Raw genomic sequence first — 24,148 nt, 5'->3', positions numbered from 1 at the left:
TCCTTCAAAATCACAATTTTCGACCGATCCTTCGATCTTCCTTAGTGTGAATGATATATATATATATATAGTTATATATACAGTAAAAATTGATGAAATTAAAAATGTAATTTCAATATTTGGCGCTTCTTTGTTATAATAGCAAAATCAAAAAATAAAAGTGTTCATTAAAAACTAATGGTATCTACTTGCTTTTTATGTGAATTTCAAAAAGAAATACTATGTAAATCGCCATGTCACAAATAGTTAAATATTACTGCATTTCTACTATTATATAAAAGGAATTTTGTGTGTCTGAGTTTGTTTTCTATGGACTCGAAAACGGCTAGCTGATTTGTATGAAATTTCATATGAAGGAACTTCATGTGCATGGCAATGTTCTTAGATAGGTTTATCAGAATGTCTTTCATAAATATCAATAATCAAAATAATCCGATGAAAGAAGGAACAACGCAAGTGCATTTAACAAGTTTTATTACCACACAAGCCAAAAGGCTCAACATAAAATCAACAGTAGGTTCTTTGATATGACATGAGCGCGTTCAAAATGAAGGTTTCTGTTTAGGAAACAACTGGAGTATGATACTTGACTTTTTGCATTTTAAACTTTAATTCAAGCCATTATACAGAGCGTCCGTAAAGTTACTATACAGTCTTATTGTTTTATTGTATTATATTTGTATTAATAGTTAATATTTATTTTTTTACAGGTTTATTTAATCAAGCATGCCACGCAAGCTAACTTTGGAAGAGCGCAAATTTATTTTGAAGCGATATTGGAAAACAGAAAACGCACAGGAATATTTGTCATAGAAATTGTTTGCCTTGATTGTTACAGTCTTTTCGGATGTAACACGTGTATTTTCTGAGATTTTTATAAACATAAAGGTGTCATTTCTTTTTATTTCTTTTGTTACAAATAAATATTTTAATACAATATCTTACTGTACTGTTAATATATTACAGGGTGTCTGTATAGTAACTTTACGGACACCCCGTATATAAAAATAATTTTATAAAATCAACAGTAGGTTCTCTACAGTGCAATGTAGACTACAATGTATTGTGCAAGCAGTCATAGGGAGAGGAATGTGACCTGCTTCTTGGTGCACAATGATGGATCCCAACTAGAGCAGGCAATCAATAAATTTGATTGAAAAATGGGTGATTTCACCGATTTTGATGACAATAAAAATATGGGAGTGTGAAACGTTCGCTGATCATCATTCAATCCTGGGTAACATTGGATCACCATGCTAGTTTTTACATAAAACATGTACTTGAAGACTTCATGAATCAACGATATCTACAATTAATTGTAACAAGACGGACATTGGTTAATTCCCATGACAATGCTGTTTATGTAGAAACTTGAAATTTATTTAGAAAACTATTTTTATTAATAATTTTCTATCCTATCGTTTTTCGTAATTTTTGGATATGCTACTAAATTCGACACAACAAGTAAGTAGATACCATTAGTTTTACTTGAAATTCAAGATTTCGATTTTCGAATTTCGCTTTTATAACGAAGAAGCGCCCAATATTTATTGATCCACCAAAAATTCAAACAAGGAATTATAATAAAGAAAAATCCTTAACCCATGGATTTTCAAAGACGGGCACTTTTCATCAAAGGATTACCATCAGGAAAAATACATCACTGGTTAGCATAAATTAATTTTGGGGGTTATGTTTCACGACCCGTGCAATTTTATAGAAAAGACAAAATTATATATTTTTAAAGATTATAACATGCAGAAATATTGGCCTTAAAATCAATTTAGTATTGCATATGAATTAGGGGAAAACTAATTTTTTAAATTAGTATTAGCTGACACAGTTCTTCCTGGCAATGGATGTTCTCCAATTCAATTTATCGAAATCCATTACCATGAAGAACTCTGTGTCAGCTGATTTTACCCTATTTCTTATGTAATACTAAGTGGATTTTAACATCTATGTGTTCAGCATGTCATAATCTTACAGAGACGAAAAAAAATAAATATTTTTCGAGTTACTGCTCTCAAAAGAATTATATGGATCAGGAAGCTTAACCTAAACATACATTATCTCTACAAACTTGTTTAGCAACAAAATCTTAACCCTTCACTCTAAAGATTCCAAAATGCCAGCGAGGCCTTCTACTCTAATAGTAGATAATCTTGGACGCTTTGAAATTCCCTCTCCGTTTCCTGCTTCTCTAATTGTACTAACACGTAGAATTTGTAATGGAAACCAACATCTCACATACTTCTCTGTAAACATGGCCCCAAATAGTAATCCTTTACATCCAAGTGACAATATGTCTTGTTTCAGGTGAATAAGAGTAAAAACAAAAAAATTTTTTAATTAAGATCGATTTTAGTTTTTCATTATTAGTCCCCCATTACAATAATGATCATATATTATTTCAAAACGAGACTACATCAAAGCGAGGTCACTCTCATATTCTAGTCCAGGGTTGCCAGATTGGCCTTTTTTAAAGCGGTTTGTTCTCCAATAATTGTATTTAGTCTTTTTCAAAGCATAACGTACAGACTAAGGAAGGAACAAGCAGAATATTATATAGTTCGTTCATATTAGCAAAGGGAAATACCTTATCATATTGCCAAGAACACGATACAACAATAACAAATGAAAATTGGATATTTTTTAATAAGATCACTCCAGTCTCCAAACTGGGTAGGAGAGTTCACACTTTCTGACGTTGTATGACGTAGCAACCAAACTGCTTATTTACAACGGTTTTCAATACAAAAAAAAAAAGTACTCTAGGCACTCGATAACCCCATAGTCGCAATCAACACTTGTCTTTTAAATTTTTTCGAAGCATTTTGTTTTAGCTGGGGATAGGACATCGTACCAGATTGCCAGACATTCACCTATCTTACATATTCCAATCAAGAGATCTTTTTAAGATCCTAACAATTCCTTTAAGTGCAATTGTCTGAATCTCACGTGAACTTGGTTCACTGAGTGCATTTGCCAGGTAGTTTTTGAAATTGTTTGGAAACAGAAGCGGTCTTCAAAATTACCGAAAATCGGCTAGTCAGAAGCAAAGTGATTTGTCAACTTAAATACTATTTGTGCCTGACTAGTAAAATCAGACAGGATAACTTTATATGTTAGATAATATATTTCACTTTACTGCAATTCCATGGCCATCTATTCATCCGAACTGCTTTTATTATTATTATTAATTGTAATGCATAAATATTAACCTGATATTTTTTTTCTCTCAGTTCAGAAATTTTCCAATTCTGCCAACTATCTGTCAATTGTCTACCTTATTAAACGAAACAGTTGTGGACAGATTGATAAATAATGCGTTAATCTCCTATATAGTTAATTGTTTATAAATCTTTGAAAGAAGAACACTCGACCGACCTCCGCTCTTTATCAATATTATTCTACACCGGGTAGCAATGGGGGTGGACACATGCCAAGTGGCTCACCTGCTATCAGTCCCATCCGCTTGGTAAAAACAACAAAATATCTATCACGTTATAAACACATGTCGATAACATTTTTAATTTAGTTTCTGATTGCCTAATTACACGTTGAGTGTCATTCGAGTATTCTTGGAAAAATTACATCGTAATTATTTATAATGTTGAAAATAGGTGAAGAATTCGGAAAAAAAAAAAAAAAAGAATGATTATTATTATTTTAATTATTAAAAAGAGGAGGGTATTTAGGATCGGTCGGGTGGGTGACAGATGTGAAAAAATATAAGCTAACAAAAAAACATCTATATTAATAAAACTATCAAACATTATCTTGTGTACTTTAAAACAAACAAAAAACGTAGTGTTTTTTAGAATTTTACCTGCAAAGTTTGAAGTTTAAAACCTTTTTTTTTTAACCACGTTATTTGTTTTTCTTTTTTTTTTTAATGGAACCTTGGTCCTTGCTCCTTTAATTGAAAAAAAAATTAGGGCTTGAATTACATTTTTCCAAGAATTATAAGCTTGGAAAGACAGGGGGTCGAATAATTCACGCTTCACATTTTGGAATGTCTATTAAAAAGTAAATAATTAATTTATGTACCAAAGTCTTATATATCACAAATTGAAGAGAAAAGGTCAATAAATAATATATTCAAATTTAAAACAAAAAAAAAGAACTGTTTTTTAGAAATTTACCTGTAAAGTCCAAAGTGTAAAACCTTTTTAAAAAAAAAAAAAACTTTTTTTTTTTTTTTCAAATGAAACCTTGGTTCTTGCTCCTTTAATTGAAAAAAAAATTAGGGCTTGAATTACATTTTTCGAGGAGTTATAAGCTTGGAAAGATGGGGTGGAATTATTCACTATTTTCACGAAATTTCTGACACACCTAGTGCTTCGCTTAACTTTGATAAATAATACACACTGAATTATTTTTAGTTATTTGCTATTAATAAAAAAAAAATGTTGCAAAATTAAAACTAATTTTTGAAGAAAAAAAAATGTAAACATGACTATAATTATTTTTCTTTACCCCTGAGTAAAATAAGTTGACTGAGTGGAGGAGCCCCAGTCCACTCAGTCAACTTATTTTACTGTTTGTATTTGAAAGTCGATGTTGTTTCTTTATTACATTTAGAGGCACTTTTATGCATTTTAAACATTCCACGGCAAATTTAGAAAGCCATTCCTAACAAGGCAGAGGAGGGTTGTGAACTCTATCCTTGGGCGAACGGAACTCGTTCTAAAATGAAAACAATTTGTTGGGGAGGATGTTAAAATGCACAAGTGGCAATTTATATTTATACTTACAGTGTAACTTACACTACTTAATCAACTTAATATATTATAAAATTTGGTTCAATTGGAACATCTCCGCTTTATTTTCGATTGGCCTTCTCCCACATTTTAGAACAGAATTGGCTTTAATTTATTTTTTCTTTCCTGTAACAATTTTTTTTTTTTAACTACATCTTTAAAATGTCGTGTATTTCAATGTTTTAATCGCTGGTAGGCATGTATTTTTCTTGTTTCAAAAAACGGTTTCAAAATGATACTACACAAATTGAAACTCTGAACATTTTTACACACACGTAAAAGAACAAAACGGAATTTGAGGAATTTGAAAGCAAAAAAGATAATAGCAGTAGTTAAAAATAAATACATAAATATCGAAAAAAGAATGATTACGACAGAAAGATTTGTCATAAAAGTCTAATTTTTATGTTAAAAAATGTACATTCGAATTTTATTTCATGACAAAAGGGTACCATTTCAGAGACCTGGGACCTAACACGAAGAATCGGTTTTATTAGGCGAAAACCAAGCTAAAGGGGTGATGTTTTAAACAGTCTGTATGGTTATTACAATAGAATAGATTATTTTCTATTATCAAAATATCTTAAAACTAATAAAAATAGATTAATACATCCTTATACTGTGTTTATCGTCTACGTGACTCAATACAATATGCATCGATGATTTATGGAAATCAAAACTGCAACGAAATTTAATTCTAGTTTTTTTTTGTTTTTGTTTTTTTAATTACGAAATTAATTCCACCAGAATGCATTTATGTTTCTCCGTAAACGACCCAACTATTTTAATATTTTGTTAATAGTTGAAAAATAAAAATTTTTTAAAAAAGCTACTTTCGCAGTTTACGAATCGTGCTATTTTTAGATAGGATTTCCAAGTTAAATTCAATTTTACGGTATCTTGTTAAATTGTTAGGTGAAAGTACAGAAAATCCTCATCCATATTAAGAATGAGTTTCTAAATAATAACGTTATTATTTCAGTACGGTCCGTAAACTATAGAAGTGCCAAAATAAAGTTAAAAAAAAAAAAATGAAAAAATTACTTTATGATGCAATGCATGCTTAGCTTCGGAATTTATAAGAAATTCTTGAAGAATTTAAACTATTCGACTAAGAGTTTCAATTAGCTAAACTGGTTTTGAAATTCTTAGTGAATCTCCACGTGATATTCATTGCATCTAATAATTTATAGAGATAAAAACATCTTAAATAGTTTGATAACAATTTGGGGTGGGGTGCAGGACTGCAGGGTGCACCCGACCCGGGTGAACATGAACTCCCCCCCCCTTACAATTATTGGTATTATTATACAAACACCGTGACAGCGTTAGGGTTAGGGTTAGGATTAGGGTTAGGGTTTAGGGTTAGGTTTAGGGTTAGGGTTAGGGTTAGGGGTAGGGTTAATTCGCTGTCACGGTGTTTGTATAGTTTTACCCAATTATTTCCTTTTCGTCCTTTTTCAACTATTTCTGCGGATTATTATCGATTTGACACTAAGTTACCAGATTATGAAAAAAAAAATTTTTTTTTAAGAAAAAAAATCAATATTTAAAGATTTGGAACCGGGTTCAATTCCACATACAACGTTCTAGTAAATCGATCCCCCATTTCTTGAACGTTTTGACGTTGGGTCCCTTCACCTTCCAGTCATTATTATTTTTTATTTACGACTTTACCCCCCCCCCCACCGCCATTATTATTTATTCAAAATTTCAAGTATTGTCAAGTCAAAAAAAATTAACTGCCCAAAACAAGTTTGGTACTTCTACAGTACCACAAGTTTTGTTCATGTGGGCAGCCTCTGTTCACGCAGGCTTATTCTTAAAAGCCACAGTGCCACACTAGATAAAGTTTTCTGGAGATGTAAGTGTACAAAACGACTTTCAATAAGGGGTGGGACCTTTGAAGGGTCACACCGTAATTTATCAGTGTTACTGTTGTTATCGATAATTTTTGATTTTGTCTGGTAACTACTGTTCAACAACTTTGAATGGAATTTCGTAAAAATCTGCAATTCGGTGATACGAATATTGCAGAGATATATGTACTAGCAAAATGGATAAAGACAGGAATATGATAGGTGACGCTGGACATAGTACAAATTGACGAACATCTGTTCTTTAAAAGAAATAATAATAATAAAAAAAAAAATAAAAAAAAACGTAAGTATTATTTCTATGCTCCAAAATTCATGATGTTCTCTCGTTTGGAATCTAGTTAATCTCTAAAAAAGTCGTAAATAAACAAAAACAATGACGAGGGCAGACCGAACTTTTCCCAAAGTAAAAAAAAATCGTACTTTAGTAATACTGGCGGGGTGGGGGGAGGGGGGTAAAGGGAGGTTGAAAGACCTAACGTCAAAACGAAGCTACCGTAAATTAGTTAAAAAAATGGGCGATCGTTGGATTTTTTTTTTTTTTTTACATTGAGGTCCCCACTTATCAAGGCCCGGAAACCACTCGGGTATAAGGGTTATTGCGTGTACAGTAATCAATGGGATGTGAAATTGAACCCCTTTCCAAATCTTTAAATATTGATCTTTTTTCCATTTTTTATAACCTGGGAGCTTTGTCAAATCGATAATAATCCGCAGAAATAGTTGAAAAAAGACGAAAAGAAATAAAAGGGGGGGGTGAGTTCACGTGAACACAATTTGGTTTAATTTGATGACCAAGCAACTCCCGGCTAACACCGGGTAGGTACAACACAACACTTAACATAGAAAACGAGATAACAAATCTATAATTAGTAACAAGTTTGGGGTCTTTTTTATTTTCTTATTCAAGTGTGGAATGGAATTTTATATAGACTTGTAGATCCAGTAAATATAACGATTAGCTTTTTTTTAAGCCTCAATAGAATAAACAAGTGTTTGAGATTTACACGGTTAAAAATTAACTGAAACGTCTAAACAAAATTGAGATTTGTTTCAATAACTTAAATTATAAAATAATCGCGTATATTTATTTAAAAAATAAAAAGTAAAACAAAGAATTAAAAAGGGGGGGGGCTGGACTTGTCAGGCAGGCACATTCCTAAATTTTTGTCAAAGAAAGTAAAATTAGACTAAAAACTCGATTAAATAAAAAATCCCCTCATTTCCTCCCCACGAAGACAGAAACAAAAGTTCGAATTTTAATACAAGGAAAAAAATGTCAAGCTCCCAAAAAGGGATATTGTAGGTTGTGACAAAAAATAAAATTGCTCCAATCGAAAAGGATTTCTTCACTGGGACCGAAGATAGAAAATGGAGTGTAATGGCACTACCAAAATGTAATTCTAATTTTTAACAAGTTCATTTTGATAAATAAAAGAATAGAAATTAAAATGTTTAACTCTGTAGCATTTTTTTTTTAAATTAGTATTAAACTAGTATTTATAACAGAATTAAAATAAGAAACAAAAAAAATGTGTTGAAAATGTAAACACAGAAAATAATTAATAATCACTTTAAAATAACATTCAAATTTTCAATATTAATTAACCAAATAAAATAATTTTAATTATTATTTTAATTAATTATTATTAGTTCATACTTAACTAGTTGAACCTAGTCTTTATTTTAATTTTTTTATACTGATATTCCAGGTTAAAAATATCTAAAAGTAAGAACCATTGAATTTCTACGATGTTGTTAATAGTGCTCAATAAAAACAGCAGAATATTATTTTCTCCAATTTAGGTAAACAAAATTGCTATAAGTCGCTACAATAAATCTACCGTTTCTTCAGTCTAAAAAGACATCGTCAGGCGAAAATAAACCGCCGGTCTTACTCGAGGTCGGTCCTTTAATAAAATTTAAATTTGTTTTTCTGTATCGTTTTATCATTAATTCAATAATTAAAACAAATTGTTATAAAATTTTAATTCGGTTAAGGTAATGTTTGATATACCTTCGAAAACTTTCAATCTGTTAATTGAATGAGGGCTTTTAATAATAAGCTTCCAAATTTCTTGAAAATTCCGAACTGTTACAGTAATTCATTCATTTTTTTTTTTTTTTCAAATATTCAAAGATTAAAATAACTGACTTGTTTTTGAAGAAATCGAAATATATTCTAGTCGATTTAATTTCGGTTTTGTTTTTTTTTTTGTTTTTTTTTTTAAATTTTAATTGGATTTAAAGTTGTTCGTTATAGTTTACGCTGTAGACTTTTTGATTCCAATATTCGATTAATAGTAAATAAAACAAGAGGAGTAAGTTTCAAAGAGGCGAGAAACACAGACACACGAGAAATGGTCATATATATAATATATATATATATATATATATATATATATATATATATATATATATATATATATATATATATATATATTACACCAATGTAAAGATTATGTATATTAATAAATAGATTTCGAAGTTTTATGTCCCTTTAATTTTAGAGGGAGTTCCCATTTATTTGTCTCCCTCATGAGGACACAGTTAAGACAAGATAGTGCTCGTTTTTTTTTTTTTTTTTTTTTTTTTATTTATGTAATTTATAAAGCTTAACATCTTTATTTTTGTCCCAATCCTTTTGGGGGAGCTTGTTAATAAAAAATTCCTCGGTTCAGCAGGATTTCTCTTTTATTAAGGACGATGAACGAAATTTTTTCTGAGAGAGACAGTAAAAACTTACAGGAAAATCTTGAACATTTTTTATGCAGAGAGGAGGCAGGCATATCAAATTGGGATATTATTTTTAATATGCAAAATAAAGAAATATGCTATAAAAATATATTAAAAAAATGTGTTTTTAAACATTAATAAAATAAAATAAAACAGGAACCTCTTGAAGAAGGATCATGTGATGGCACTAAAACTACACTAAAAAAAAACAATAATCATCAATTTATTATCAAGAATTAAAAAGTGGAAATTAGTAAAGTTTAATACAAAAAGGATAAAATCTGGTTAAAAATACTACAGGGAGACGATTTTTATGACCACGGTGTTTTTTTTTTAATCGGAAGGGACTACAAGCCACTCGCATAAATGTACCGTCTTCGGGTCCAAATTAAAATCATACCGGACCAAATCTAGAGCATATTGTAAAAACAGGAAGAGATGTCAAAGTGTCTTACCTGATGATAAATAAAGAGTATTTAATCAAAACATGCCAATTATTTTAAACCTGTGCGTGCTACTAGGAAGACACGATGCTGTGCGCTCGCATCTAAGCGTCGTCCCCTCCGAAAACATTAAACAAAAAAAAAACATCAACAAAAATAAAAGAAACTCATCAGCAGCAGCTGAAGTAGTATACATTGAATTGATAATGACGATGATGATGATGTCAATAATAATAATAATAATTATGATGATCTTTAAAATAATGGTGATGATGATGATGATCAGCATCAATAAGCGGCTGCTCCTGCTGCTGTTATCAGAAATAGCGCCATCTACCGGCGGAAGAAAATCTGACACCGCTACTCTAATCTCCAGCACGTCGTTTTTTGTTTTTTTTTTTAGAAATATAAGCGAAAAATAACCTAATTAAAAAGTAGCAAAACTACAGAAAAGTCTTTATGACGTACGTAACCGAAACGGAACGGAAATGTCATATTCCAAAAATTATGTAAAATGAACAAGTTTTATTTTATAAAGAAAATCACTGTGATTTAAAGCGATTAATGTGAAATCGGTAGCATTACACGGCTGATCTTACGAGTTTGAATTATTATGGACTTATCTGCCCTTGTTTTTGTTGTTATTTTATTTTATCCTTCAAGATAGTGACGTGTGAGGAGACAGTTCCTTTTATGTTAACTCATAAAATTTGATTTTCTTAATTAAAAATAAAACTGCTTGATCAATTTTCGTGTTTTTTTTTTTTAATTTGTTTTTGTTTTTAGCATATCTTCTTTCTGTGACAGGCATATACTTCTTAAAAGATTTTCTGTCATTCTTTTGTTGTTGCTGTTGTTTTGTTTTGTAATTAGGTTGAATTCTAAATAAGAGCCCTTTAAAATTTATAAACTTGGATAAAATAAATAAGTAAAAACTTCGACGCATGTATGGAAGTGACGCCCTTTGTATTTTTTATTTTCACCTTTTTTTCTTTTCTTTTTTTTCTTTTCTTTTTTTTTTCAGCGGATTATTATCGAATAGACACTAGTCTACCAGAAAACACTGGCCCTCGGCCCTCCGTGGCTCGGACGACAAAATCAAAGTGTAGTATCTGTTCTCTGATACATACACCGCGCTCTAGGCAGCTGCTGTTCTGCTGGCGACACATTCTCGTGCCCGGAACACCTGACGAGCTTGTTGGGTAGCGTTCTGTCCGCACCCCCACTTGGTCTGTCTTTCTCTGCTCTCCCCCCTCACGGGGGGATCCGAGCTGATAATTTACGACCTTCCCGCGAGGGAGGGTCGGAAACACTTTCTCTCTTCCCTCCACTAACTTCCCACTCCCTCTCTCAGTTCTATCTCCCCTCTTGCCGCCTTTGGGGCCACTTCTTTTTGGTGCCAAAGTCGGCTCCCCACTTTGGACGCCGACTCCATGTCACTCATTTTGGCGATTTTAAATACAGGGAAGAGAGCTTTTTTAAAAAATGGACCCCCCCCCCCAGCCCGGGGGCCACCAATACAGATACCACCAGCCAGGGGGCTACCACAGGAAAAACTGCTCCCAAAGAGGACGACTCCCCAACAGAGGGAGCAAAAAGTAACGGGGCATACTGCCCGGATAATAAACTGAAAGACGCCCCCCAGAAGGAGAAAACTCACAAGCAGCTCCCCCAAGAGAGCAACTCCCCGACCCAGGGAGCACAGGTAATGGCGGACGAGGGAACGAGGAACGTTTCAGGTGAACCACACTCAGTGGCACCTTTTGCTCCTCAATCCTCGTTGGCCAAAGACGACCCCTTCACTCCTGCTCCCCACGAGGACAAACGCCCAGCAGAAGCGGACAAGAAATCAAGGGACGAGGAGACAATGGACGTCGCAGGTGGACCACAACCGATAGAACCCCCGGCTCCTCGGTCCACTACACCATCACCCAAATCCAAATGTAGCACTCCAACTCCCCAAGAGGACGACCCCCTCACGGAAAAAGGGGAAAATGATAAGGATGGAGTAGCTAGAAGGACTAAAGCACTAATCAATGAAGCGATAGCATCTTTAAAGATCCTCAGCGGGGTGACCAAAGATCCAGCCTGCTTAAACGCTCCCCAAGAGACCAAGCTCCAAGCAGCCACCCCTCCAGAAAGGGAGATACCCAGCAACAAAAGCCTGGCAAAGAACACTGGAGCAGAGGCAACCCCCATAAGTGGTGCAGCACAACAGGTGGCACCCAGGAGCCAACAATCCCCTACCAGGAAGAAAAAGAAAGAGACCCAGGAGGCAGGGACCGGTAGATTGGCAACTTTCAACACCGATTGGCCGGCTTTCATCCCACTGAGCAAACCACCAAACCCCGGTCAGCAGAAGCAGCAACAGCAACACCCAAGCCAGACGACACTGTCATGGACCCGCATTGCCAGTAATGAAGACACTGAATGGGGTCCACAAACCCAAATGTCCCCTCAGGAATATCGGAACCTTTTCGAGTCCACTTACAAGGACCTCACTGAAGGGAACGTAATAAGACCCCTTCCAGGCACCGCAGAGGACCTTAAGAAGAGAATAGTGCCCTTCATCACCTTGGACACAAAGAAAAGAGGCCTCACAGGAGTAGACAAGGACAGCATGGTGGACCTCATCCTGGATCTGAAGATCCCAGCCAAATACATATGCAGGAGGAGCTACACAATGTGGGATGTCCTGCTCCCAACCCAAAGAGAGGCCGAAGAGACAGCCAATAGGACAAATCTGCGCTGGAAAAACATCAAACTCCAGCCACAATACCTTAGCCAAATAGTCACCAATGTCACCGTGCTGAACGCCCCCTGTCTCCTGGGAGCAAAGTAACTAAGAGCGGTCTTCAGCCAGTACGGGGACGTGGTGTCCATGGCCCCAACAAGCAAGAAGAGGGACGTCCTGATTGGAGACTACAGACTCCAGATGCGCCTCGACAAAGCTGGCTTCAACCAAATACCAGCGACACTGAGGTGCGAGGAAGGGACAATGTCCGTCATTGTAGAGGGACGGAGACCGCACTGCTGGCACTGTCAGGAGAAAGGACACATGGCCAGGATTGCCCCAAAAGAAATCCAACCAAAGCCCCTACAGCTGTCGACAAGCCTTGTGCCCCAGAGACGGCAACCAAGCCAGTGAACCTATCCCCCAGCATTGGATGGGTCACAGTGACTCGAAAGGGGAAAACAAAGTCCCCCAATTCCAGCCAGCAAGCGGACAAAAAACAAGCGCCGCAGCAACAACAACAGCCGCTGCAGCCAATTCCGGACAAGCGACCAGAACACATTGTCCAGCAACCGCCGCAGCCAAAGACGTCACAACCCAAGCAGAAGCAACCTCAGCAAAAGCATCAGCAGAAGAAAAAGCATCATCAACAACATCAAGAGGAGCAGAAAAAACCTGCCCAGGAACAACGACTGGCCCCCGGACGAACTGAATCGGGGATCAAGAGAAGGAAGGACTGCTCCTCAGAAGATGAGTCTGCCAGCGAGAGGGAGGGAAAACAAACTCCCCCACTCCTCGGTCCATTCGAGGAACAAAAGACAAAAGACAAAAGAGAAAGAAAAAGAAAATTAAAAAGATGGAAGGGGAAGAAAAGGTGGCTCCCCCACCCCCTGTGAGCTTACACCATCCCAAACAGCAGCAACAACAAAATCCACCCCCACCCTCAAACCAGACACCGCACCAAAACCAAACTCTGCACCAACCATTACACCAACAGCCAACACAACACCAACACCAGACACCACAAACACCACACCAACACCGTACACCACACCAACATCTGACACTGCACCAACACACACACACCCACACCAATGCAAACTGAACCACCACCCCAAAGAGAAAAAGAAACAAATGAACCCGGGAGAGGGAGGGGTCGCTCTGCCTCTCGAGGACCGACTAAAACACAAGAACTGTGTCGAATTGACCCTCTGACAGTGGCAACAGCCCTCTCACATCATCAGAGGAAGACTTCAAAGCCACTGCTGAATTGCCAACAGATAGAGGGGGAAGATGTTAACATCCCCTCAAATTTCCCAGATGCCCCCCTCCTAATAACTTTCGTTAGAACTCCAGAGGCTTGCAAGAGCAACTTGTAGTCACTTCTGGAGGCAGCGGAAGGGGCCTCTCCGGAAATGGAACTGCTTAAAAAAAGCGACTCTTCCCTTGACGAACTGTCAAAACAATGCAAGGGAAAGGTCCCAGTGTGGGTCCATCCGTCTCTCTATAGGGCCCTAAAATTGACCTTTCCCCTAGACGTTGGTGGCATTGTGAGAGAAGGCCAGGACCTGAAAAACCTGACCTCCTTGAGCATCGCGTACAACTTCGGCATCCTTACGCCGACTGACTTTGGAGCCAAGTGCGACACACCCTAAAGGTAGGTACCATGTCTTTAAATTTGGCCAGTTTGAATGCAAGTGGCTTGAGATCACTGGGCCGGGCGGCTCGCCTCCGGCACAACCTCTTGTCCTTGGGAGTGGATGTTGCTGCGATCCAGGAGACGCATTTCATTTCTTCTGTGGTTGTCAGGTGCTGAACCGGATTTTTAAGTTTTCTCAGCATATGGCAGCCTGCGGGGAAGGGGAGTCTCCTTGATAGTGAAGCAAACTCTGTCTGCGATGGTCGACGTTGTTCATAGAGATACGGTGGGCAGGCTGGTCATGGCCGATGTTGCCGTAAAAGATTCTGTGTTTCGGGTAGTTGCTGTTCATGCGCCCAGCACCGTTCGCGAGAGGGTCTCATTCTTCAGTCAGCTTGATGCGTTTGTAGATTGTCGGAAGCGTGTAGTGCTAATGGGGGATTGGAACCCAAATTTAGATAAAGTAGGAGGCGAAGCTAGAGGGTTAGAAAGATGTGAGCTCAGCCTGGCTGACCTGATGGCTAGATGCGATCTAGTCAACAGGTTTCGGGTTGAGCATCCAGGGCGGGAGATGTGGACATGGACCAATAGCGTTCCTTTCTATCCGAATACTTATTTGGACAGGATACTAGTTAGAAGAGGTGAAATAGATTCCCTATCTTGCCCCACGTTCACTTGGTTAGGTCAGTCAGACCATAAACTAGTTATGGTCCGACTGAAGCTAGGAAATAGGCCTAAGTTAGCGGGATACTGGAAGTTAAACACCTCCCTTCTGGAGATACAAGACTTCTGAGACCAGTTAGGAGAATTTATTAAAAAGGCTCTAGTGGGGGCGGTTACCGGGAGTAAGTGGTGGTTAGGTCTAAAAGCCAACATTAGAAGCTTCTCCGTTAAGTATGCCCAGCGCCTCGCACTAGATAAGGCCAAGACAAAGAAGCAACTAGAGCAGAAATTAGCCCGGGCTACGGGGGAGGGTGATAGGGTTAGTCAGGAACTAGCTAGGCAGGATCTTCTGCGCGAGACTAGCAAGCGCCACGAAGGTCAAGTAGTCAGAGCTAGGCTTAGAAAGATAGGCAACGAAGCAGTCAACTCTGACACTGTTGCGCGTCGTGAGATTTCTAGGTGTGGCTCGGACAAATACATTGAAAAAGTTAGACATCCGGATGGATGCACCCTTGAATTGACTCGAGAGATCTGCGAGGGGTTTCGAGAACACTTTGAGGAACGTTTTATGCAGCAGCCCGATCTTCTGGTCCTTGAATTTAGCGACTATTTGGCCGACTCTCTCCGTCTTGATGCGGCTAGATTGGTTGCGAGGGCCGGGTGACGGAGCGGGAGGTCTTTACTGCGCTGAAGCAGGTCAGCTGTGACAGATCGCCGGGACTCGATGGTCTGCCATACGAACTGTATTTGAGGCTGTCACCCATGTTTCTGCCTTTTCTGACGGATGTGTTCAACCATTGGTTTGCTCAGGGATCCATCCCAGGGCAGGTAACCAAGGCAGTGGTCACATTGCTGAGGAAAGGTGATGGGCATGGTGGGGAAGAGTTAGACGACTACAGGCCCATAACTCTGCTTAACACAGAGTTGAAGATTTTGGCCAATGTCCTGTCGAATCGGCTCCAGGTTGTTATCGAAGAGTTGGTTGAACCGGAACAGAACTACGCTGTGAAGGGGAGATCGATTTAGAACAACTTGTACCTGATCCGCACAATCCTAGAGGGGGGAATAGATGACGACACGAAAGCAGCGCTGATCAACTTTGATCAGTCCAAAACGTTCAATAGGGTCGACCATCGTTTCATGGCATTTGTCTTAGAGGCAGCCGGTTTTAAAGTGCAAGTGGATCTCCGTGATGTATCAACAGCCCACGGCTGTCGTGCAAGTCAACGGAAGCGCTCGAAACCCTTTGTTATTCTCGGTCGGTTCGTCAGGGTTGTCCACTGTCGCCCCTGTTTTACGTCCTGGCCTTTGAGCCTCTGCTCCACAAGCTGAGACGTGGGGAGGCAAATTCGGCCCTGCGCGGAATGGCTCTGGTTGGCGGCTCATCTGCCAAGGTATCCGCATTCGCCGATGATGTCACGGTCTTTGTGTCGGGCTTCAGAGACATTGAGATCGTGTCGGAGGTACTTGCACAGTACGAAAGAATCACGGGGGCCAAGATAAACCGCAGCAAGTCGGTCGGACTGTGGTTGGGCGCCTGGAGTGGCAACGCAAACCTCCCGGCGCCCTTCAGCTGGACGGATGGCCCGGTTCGGATCTTCGGCGTGTGATTCAGACCGGGTCTCCAGCTTGATAAGAATTGGTTGGAGGTACGGTCAAAGGTGGCAGCTGCAGTCGATGCATGGCTTCCTAGGAAACTTTCCTTAAAGGGTAGAGCTGAGGCGTGCGCCACATACGTCTTCCCTCTTATCTTTTACCGACTGGCCGTACTTCCTCTGTCTGCACAACACCTAACAGCTCTTGTCGAACTCTTGTCCTCGCTCCTTTGGGACAGAGGAAGACATTGGGTAAGCAGACAGGTCTGTATTCAACGTCCATGTGAGGGAGATTTGGGAATGCCGGACTTGAGATGTCATCGAGACGCCGAGAGGCTGGCCTTCCTTAGCCACTACCTTCAAGATGATCAACCGTGGCACCCCGCAATCACTGCCGACTTTCCCGACCTCATTCTCGACCCCACTATCGAGAGTCATCACAGGCCGCGGGGAGATTCAGCCTTCCTGAAAGAGTGCCGAGCCACGCTAAAACGGCTACCAGGGTCCAGCGACCTTGTGACTGCCACCCGTAAGGAACTCCACAGGGATCTAGGGAGGGGGGCCGCCAACAATTCGCTATGTGCGCGTTTGGGTTGGCAGCAGAGTGAGATCCGCTCCGCACGGAGCTGGGCACCAGGTTTGAGTCATCTGAACAATTCAGAGTTCTCTCTGACCTGGCGATTGGCCCGAAATGCGCTTCCCCTCAACAATATACAATGCAGTTCTGGTTTTTTGGAGTCGCCTGCCTGTCCCTGTTGCGGGACGATGGCCATAGAAACAATTGATCACACATTTTTCGATTGCCTCGAACTCCACCAGTACTGGTCGTATGTTGGCAAGGTGACGGCTCGCATCGACCCCGAGCATCCTCGCCCAATTACTGTATCAAACGTAGTGGACAACATGAGGCTGCCGTGGGACCGGGAGAGACAAATGGTCTCCATCGCAATCCTGACCGTGGCGAGAATGGTGATTTGGACGTTGAGACTGCAAGATGGCCGGGGGGTTGCTGCCTTTTTCTGATCAGGATCTGATCGCTTTCTTTAAACACCAACTACGGGTAAAGATCAGATGTGACAGAAGAAGGCTGCATCGCATGGCTTTTGAAAGAAGATGGATACAGTTAGCAAGTCTGTGTGTACGAAGAGGGGCTAAATTTGAATACGTATTTCACGCCTAGGTGTGGAACGCTCAGTTCTAACACCCACCCCCCCAACCGCCCTCACCGCCAATTTTTTCTTTTCTCCCCTATTTAGGACACAACGCCTCTCCCCTCCATTTAGAGGCTGCTCACGAAACCCTGGTCCCTTTACAAACCAGAGTAAAACGAATGGTCTAGCATTTCAGATAGGGTTGGGAGGGCCTTACTAACTGGGGAGGGGGGTCCCCAAGTCCCTCGATACAAATGAAATTTTATCAAGATTGTTATCTTTTTTGTATTTTTTGATATAAATAAAAAATCTTTTAAAATTGGGCTTAAGTAGCCCCCCCCCTCCCATCACACACATATAAATACAAATTTAAAGGGGTAACCATGACAAAAGAGGCTGGCCGAGAGAAAAATAATTTAAAATTTACAACAGAGATGAGATGGATTAACCAACCTCACTCTCCCCCCTTCTTTTTGAGTTGGCCTTGTGCCTAAGATTTTTGTTCATTTTCCCAATTGTATTTTTTTCCTGTGAATAAAAAATTTAATATCTCAAAGTGTAGTATCTGTTCCGACAGATACTGCAAGCAAAGACCATATGTGGGGTTACCCCCACATATCAGACCTTTGTCAATGTAAGGATCACCTTACAGACCAATAGTTACTATTCAGCTCCCATTTCCCACCTCTCGGGAGCTGGTCCCCTTTTCCCTCCCCCCTCCCCCTCTCTCCACATTAAAAAACGGCCTTGTGCCTAATTTGCTCAGTGGTGAAGCAAATAAATACTACTAGTCTACCAGAAAACGTTTTTAAAATTTAAATATTTGTAGAGGGTGCTTACTTTCTAATGGAACGTTTTAGTAAATCAATCACCCATTTTAGAACCACTCAATGTTTTTTTAGACCAAATTTCGCGAGTTTAGCTTTTTGATGAAGGGGGGAGATTATTTTAAAAAGTGAAATTTAAAACAAAGCCTAAACTGTTTAAAAAGGCTAAATTCGCGAAATTTAGCCTAAAAACGTCAAGTGGTTCAATTAGGTGATCGATTTACAAGAACGTTGCATTAGAAACTGAGCACCAGTACAAATATTTAAATATTGAAAAAAAAAATGGATAATCAGTGGAACTAGTGTCCATTCGATAATAATCCGTTGAAAAAAAGACGAAAAAAAAAATACAGAGGGGGGTTACCACTTCCATACGTGCGCCAAAAAACTGCTATTGCTGAATGAGTCCGTAAAGAGTTGGTAAAATTGTTTTAAACAGATTTTTACTTTTAAACTAAATTTTAAAAGGTAATAGGCCGCTCGTGACTCTTTTGATTCGTGATATACAGGGTGACAAAAAAAACGGGCCCCAACTCTAATTAGGCCCCGTTTCTTAGTGTTTTGTCCGAATGAAATGAAACTTTGGTCATAACTAGTTTGTTATATTCAAAACATCACATCAAAACACTAGGGTCTTTGGCCTTTTTTTCTCCGTTCTACAACATATGTTCTAGACGGCCTCCATTTAGTTTTTGCTTTTTTTGGGTCACCCTGTATTATCAAATATTTCGGAAAATCTTTTAGAATTTTCAAATAAAAAAAAATGTAAGGAGATCTCTATTTAGTTGCTTCCCCATGACAGTAGATTTAGGTACACGATAGGTTTTTAATATGGGGGGAAAGATCAATATTAAACAATTTAAAATTTAAATTGACTCTTATCACTAATCGAGAATAGAAAATGTGAAGTATGGTGTAAAAACCGATACTACACTTTGCAATATTTATTTGCACAAAATATGAACATTTACATTTGGAACATCAAAGTGCAGGGAAAATGGGAATTGTTGGTGATCCAAGGGTCAAAAAAACTAAAATATGTCTATCCTACTCTTAACTAGAGAGTGGAGCGATAAAAGTGTCGCCCTAGAAAAGACATGATTCCATTTCTGTTTGATAACAACCGGATTTCTTTTTTGTTGCAGACCATCTACTAGTTGGCCAGTTGTATACAAATTCCAAGAGCAATTGGAGCCTTCTATCATGTCTGAAAGTGACACAATGATGTTCAACGAGCAAGCGCTGTACAACTTATGCCCTCTACCAATCCAAGTTATGACAGCAGAACCATTGCCAGCACCCTCAAAATGCAAATCCAGACAGTTCAACACTTGAGGGCACAGCTCAATGCATCGGATGAGCTTTTCGAGATGGTGGAGTGGAAGCTCAAGGCTGAGGACACCGCCAGGAAGATCCGAACCAAGGAATTCATCGAAAAGGTCCAACAGACACTAGATTTTGACTGAGAAGACAAAGAATCTCAGTCTAATCAAGTCCGTCAGGTTGCTCAACAAAACTGAAGCATCCCAAGAAGCCAAACATGCTCTGGTTTTTTTCAGATGAAAAGAATTTCTGCCAGAACCATCGCTGGATTGCCACGAATAACAGGGATGTGCCCAGAATGATAAAAAACAAAGTTTCTGGCCACGGTTATGGTCTTTGCTGTGGTTTCAAGTGAGGGCCACATCATGCCAACTCACATTATAAAAGTTGGCTTGAAAGTCAACACCAAATTGTACTTGGATGTAATGAAGGGTATGGTGATCCCATGGTGCAATCAGGTGGCTGCTGGAAACTCTGCGTGTGGCAGCAGGACTCGGTGCCAACCCACAAGTCCAAAGAGAATCAGGCTTGGCTTCAGAAGGAGTGCTACGACTTTGTACCTTTCTCTCACTGACACCCACTCCTCCTCTGACCTGAACCCGCTGGACTATTTCGTTTGGTTATACATGGAGAACATCTCCAACATGACCTCCCACAACACCAAAACCAGCTTGATTGCTGTCATCTGTCAAGCTCTCATCGGCACTTGCGAAAAAGGCATGCTCCCAGTTCCAGATCTGTATCGAGGTAGTGATTGAGGCTGAAGACAGCTACATTGAATAGATGTAGCTCTACTACATAATCAAGTTACCTGAATTGATTTTTTTCAATAAAAGTTTTTAAAAAAAGCTGTAGTGTTGTTTTCTTTAGAGCGATAAATTTATTGTTCCACCCTGTAGAATCGGTACTTATGCAGTATAAGAACCATGATTAAAAAATAACGTTATTATTTAGAAATCTATTCTTAACATGAGGAAGGGGGGACTTTTTAGAAAACTATTCTGTACTTTCACCTTACAATTAGATAAATAAAATATACCACAAAAAATGAATTTAACTTGTAAATCCAATTAAAAAAATAGCACAGTTCGTATTTTGCATAAGTACTCTAGAATCATCTGTTACCATAATATCACATTTGTGCTGGGGCGGGTGCATACTACTTAAGATATTCCCAAATTGATATGAATTTTTTTTTTAATTTTTCATAGATACGGTTGTTTTGATCCAAGCAAAAAAGCCAAGGATATAATTTTGGGAGGTGTTTTTAATGTTGTCTCACTCTCTATCATGACTCAATTGACTTCCTTTTTGTAAATAAACTTTCATTAAAACCACTTGGTAATATCTCTACTTCTCCCCCTTGCTCCTCCTTCTCTCTCTCAATTATTTACATCATTCCTTTCCTCTCACCACTTCTTCTTTTTTTTTTTTTACGCACCATCTAAACCTTAACATAAAGATGAAAAGTGTTCACGATGATAAGATTTTGCTAGGAGCAAAATGTAGTATCTGTTCTGATAGTACACTTCATCGTTACTGTCCACGGTTAGTAAAAAAGAAATCCTTCTAGACTGAGCCAGTTAAAATTTTAGTTTCAGTACAGAGTTTATTTTTGGGGGGAGATAAGAGCTGAAGTTTCCCACATTAAAAACTGATTTTGTGTTGAACTCTGCCCTCGTGGAGAGGGAAATAAATAGGAACAAGAAGATCAGATCTAATACTACACTTCATATGTTCTGTTCCTCGGTCAGTGTAAGAGAATCAAGGTAGTTTTTATTTTTGTCCCAAACCAGAGTTCCTCTTTTTGGGGAACTGGATTTTTCCCACATTAATAACAGACTTTGCATTTAACTCTGCCCTTTTTGGGAGGCTATTAAATAGAGACAAGCAAGATAACAACACCATAAGATTTCTATTTGTATATATAAATTATATGGTAAGAACTGCAAACACCTACCGTTGTCATGTCCCCTAACCAGGATATACGTGCAACTGGGGATCACTTATGAATTTGATATTCTCTAGATACTTCTGCCTTTAGGGGTAGCTGGTTGAATCAGTCTAGGGTGAATGCTGAAATAAAAATTCATTTTAATTGCCTCTTTTTTTATAAAATTGTCACCCTAGAAAAGACGACATGATTCCATTTCCGTTTGATGAAAACCAGTTTTCTTTTTTTGTTGTAAACCATCTACTAGTTGGCCAGCTATCATGTCTGAAAGTGACACAATGTTCAACGAGCGAGATCGAAAATACGCCGCTGTACAACTTATGCTCTCTACCAATCCAAGTTATGACAACAGGACCATTGCCAAAATCCTCAAAATGCATCGCTGGATTGCCATGAATAACACAGACGTGCCCACGGTGATGAAAACAAAGTGTCTGGCCACGGTTATGGTCTTTGGTGTGGTTTCAAGTGATGGCCACGTCATACCACCTCACATCTTCGAAGTTGGCTTGAAAGTAAACACTAAAGTGTACCTGGATGTGCTGAAGTGTGTGGTGATTCCTGGTGCAATCAGGTGGCTGCTGGCTGTAATCGAAACCCTTTGGTATTCTTCGATAGGGGCACCTAAGGTGACTGGCTATAAACTAATGCCACCTTCTGAAGGAAGAGATAATACCTGGTAGGTTACCTTTCTAAGGCTAAAGAGAAGTTATTTATCTACCTCACTGCGGTATGATGTAACACAAGGGGCAGAGAAGTGAGATTAGAAAAGCCTGCATCTTAGAGGAAGAGCACTCTAGTCTGCAAAAAATGCCTGGGTAGTCCTGTCGACATTCCCTGAAAGGGGCGCCTCTGGCGATTAGCAATAAACCAACCCCTACTAAAATAGGGAAGGTAAAAGGGTAAACATTCTAGAACTGCATTGGACTAGAAACACCTTCGTCAACAAGGAACAATCCATCTCAATAATAGCCTAGACCCGGGGGGTCCCGGGGGGAGGGTGTACTCTCCACTCCCCTCGATTGATTGCTAAAAAAACGAAGAGAATCATGCTACAGTTATGATATAAACCATTTTAGTTATTTTTAACTTATTTTATTTTTAAAAAGACTTCGTCCTAAAAATATAGAGGGGGGGGGGGAGAAAGAAATTGAACCATCGCTGCTTGAAACAAGAGATCAGATATTTATCGATTAGATTATTCCTATATCGTCATGATTAATAATAATCAGCCCAAGAAGCGGAAATCGAGGAACGAGAAGCAGAGGAACAACAACAACAACAACAACAACAACTCTGATGACGATGTGATGATATTTGTTACTAATTTGGGCAACTTCTTTCTATGAATAGGTCATGCCCTTTTATTTTAATACTGGCGGTACCCATGTGCACATTGCCCAGGAAGATTAAAGAACCCAACAAATTCATGCTCCCACCCCTGAACCCCATATGAATATGTTTACTCGATTTTTTTTTTACTTAGTTTTAAATATTAATTGTGGTATTCTTTGAGCATTAGATTTATAAATAGCTAGAAAAATACCCGTCCCTTGACAGGTAACATTAATTAGTGAACAGGACAGTCTTGCACCATTTTTATGTCTCCTTACGAAATTAAAATCAGGATGTGATATCGTAAACATCTTATATTGCGAAAAAAAATCTTTTGTGTGTGTGTGTGTGGGGGGGGTCATGTTGTCTCCTTCCCCATTATGACTCATGTTATAGTTTCTTTCTGTAAAATAATTTTCATGAAAACCATTTCGGGATGTTCCAGTAGGATAAGTTTATATAGTTGTAGCAACTGCAATGTCTAGCCGGAATAAACCCCTAGCAGGAACTGTTTACAACGATCACTATTTCAATACCTATGCATGTGAAGAGCGCGTAGGAACATGACGCCATGATATTTAAAAAAAATTTTTTTACTCATGTTCGCCCTTTACAAAGCATATTGCTACTTGGATGTCAGTGGCTACTATTTGAGGCCATGTCTAGGAAAGATTAACAAGATATTTGTTTATGTTACGTTTAAACTTCTGCATATCAGTACAGCCAGGGAAGCAGGCAGCAGGAAGGGAATTCCAAAGTCTAGCTGTTCGAGAGAAGAAACTATTAGAATAGAAAGCTTTCTGGCATTTAGGGACAACAACAGTGAAGGAGTAAGATCTTATTGCTAAGCGGGTTTGTTGGGGATATGTATGTCGAGGGGGTACAAGTGAAACGAGTTCATCAGAACACATTCCATTAAAATATTTGTAAAACAGGCACAGTGATGCAACATTGCGGCGATGAGACAAGGGCTGAAGCTTAGTTGATAAAGTGGGACCGATTAGATTGACAACTCTTTTTTGGACTATCTAAGAGGGAGAGACTAGTGGTAGATGCACCAGCCCAGATGTGGCAACAATACTCCATGCATGGCCTTGTAAAGGTA

General features: G+C 38.7%; 1 protein-coding gene across 5 annotated transcripts in view; it reads right to left on the bottom strand.

The window, feature by feature from the left end:
- LOC145252644 (oxysterol-binding protein-related protein 8-like) overlaps nt 1-24,148 on the bottom strand; it is a 232,894-nt gene that overhangs the window by 173,669 nt on the left and 35,077 nt on the right. Inside the window, exon 1 of one of the 5 annotated variants that reach the window (XM_080112380.1) lies at nt 9,835-10,082. The exons of 3 other annotated variants lie outside the window; for them this stretch is intronic. The gene's annotated coding sequence lies outside the window, so the exon portion shown is untranslated. Of the gene's footprint in view, nt 1-9,834; nt 10,083-24,148 lie in introns of those variants that run through there. One more of the 5 variants, XM_080112383.1, reaches the window with a different exon arrangement.

The sequence above is a fragment of the Euprymna scolopes genome, chromosome 29 (assembly GCF_053919585.1).
Source record: "Euprymna scolopes isolate OS-2025 chromosome 29, ASM5391958v1, whole genome shotgun sequence".
Taxonomy (NCBI): Eukaryota; Metazoa; Mollusca; class Cephalopoda; order Sepiida; family Sepiolidae; genus Euprymna; species Euprymna scolopes.
Note: the sequence above shows the minus strand (reverse complement) of the source record. Positions and strands in the feature narration are given on the sequence as shown.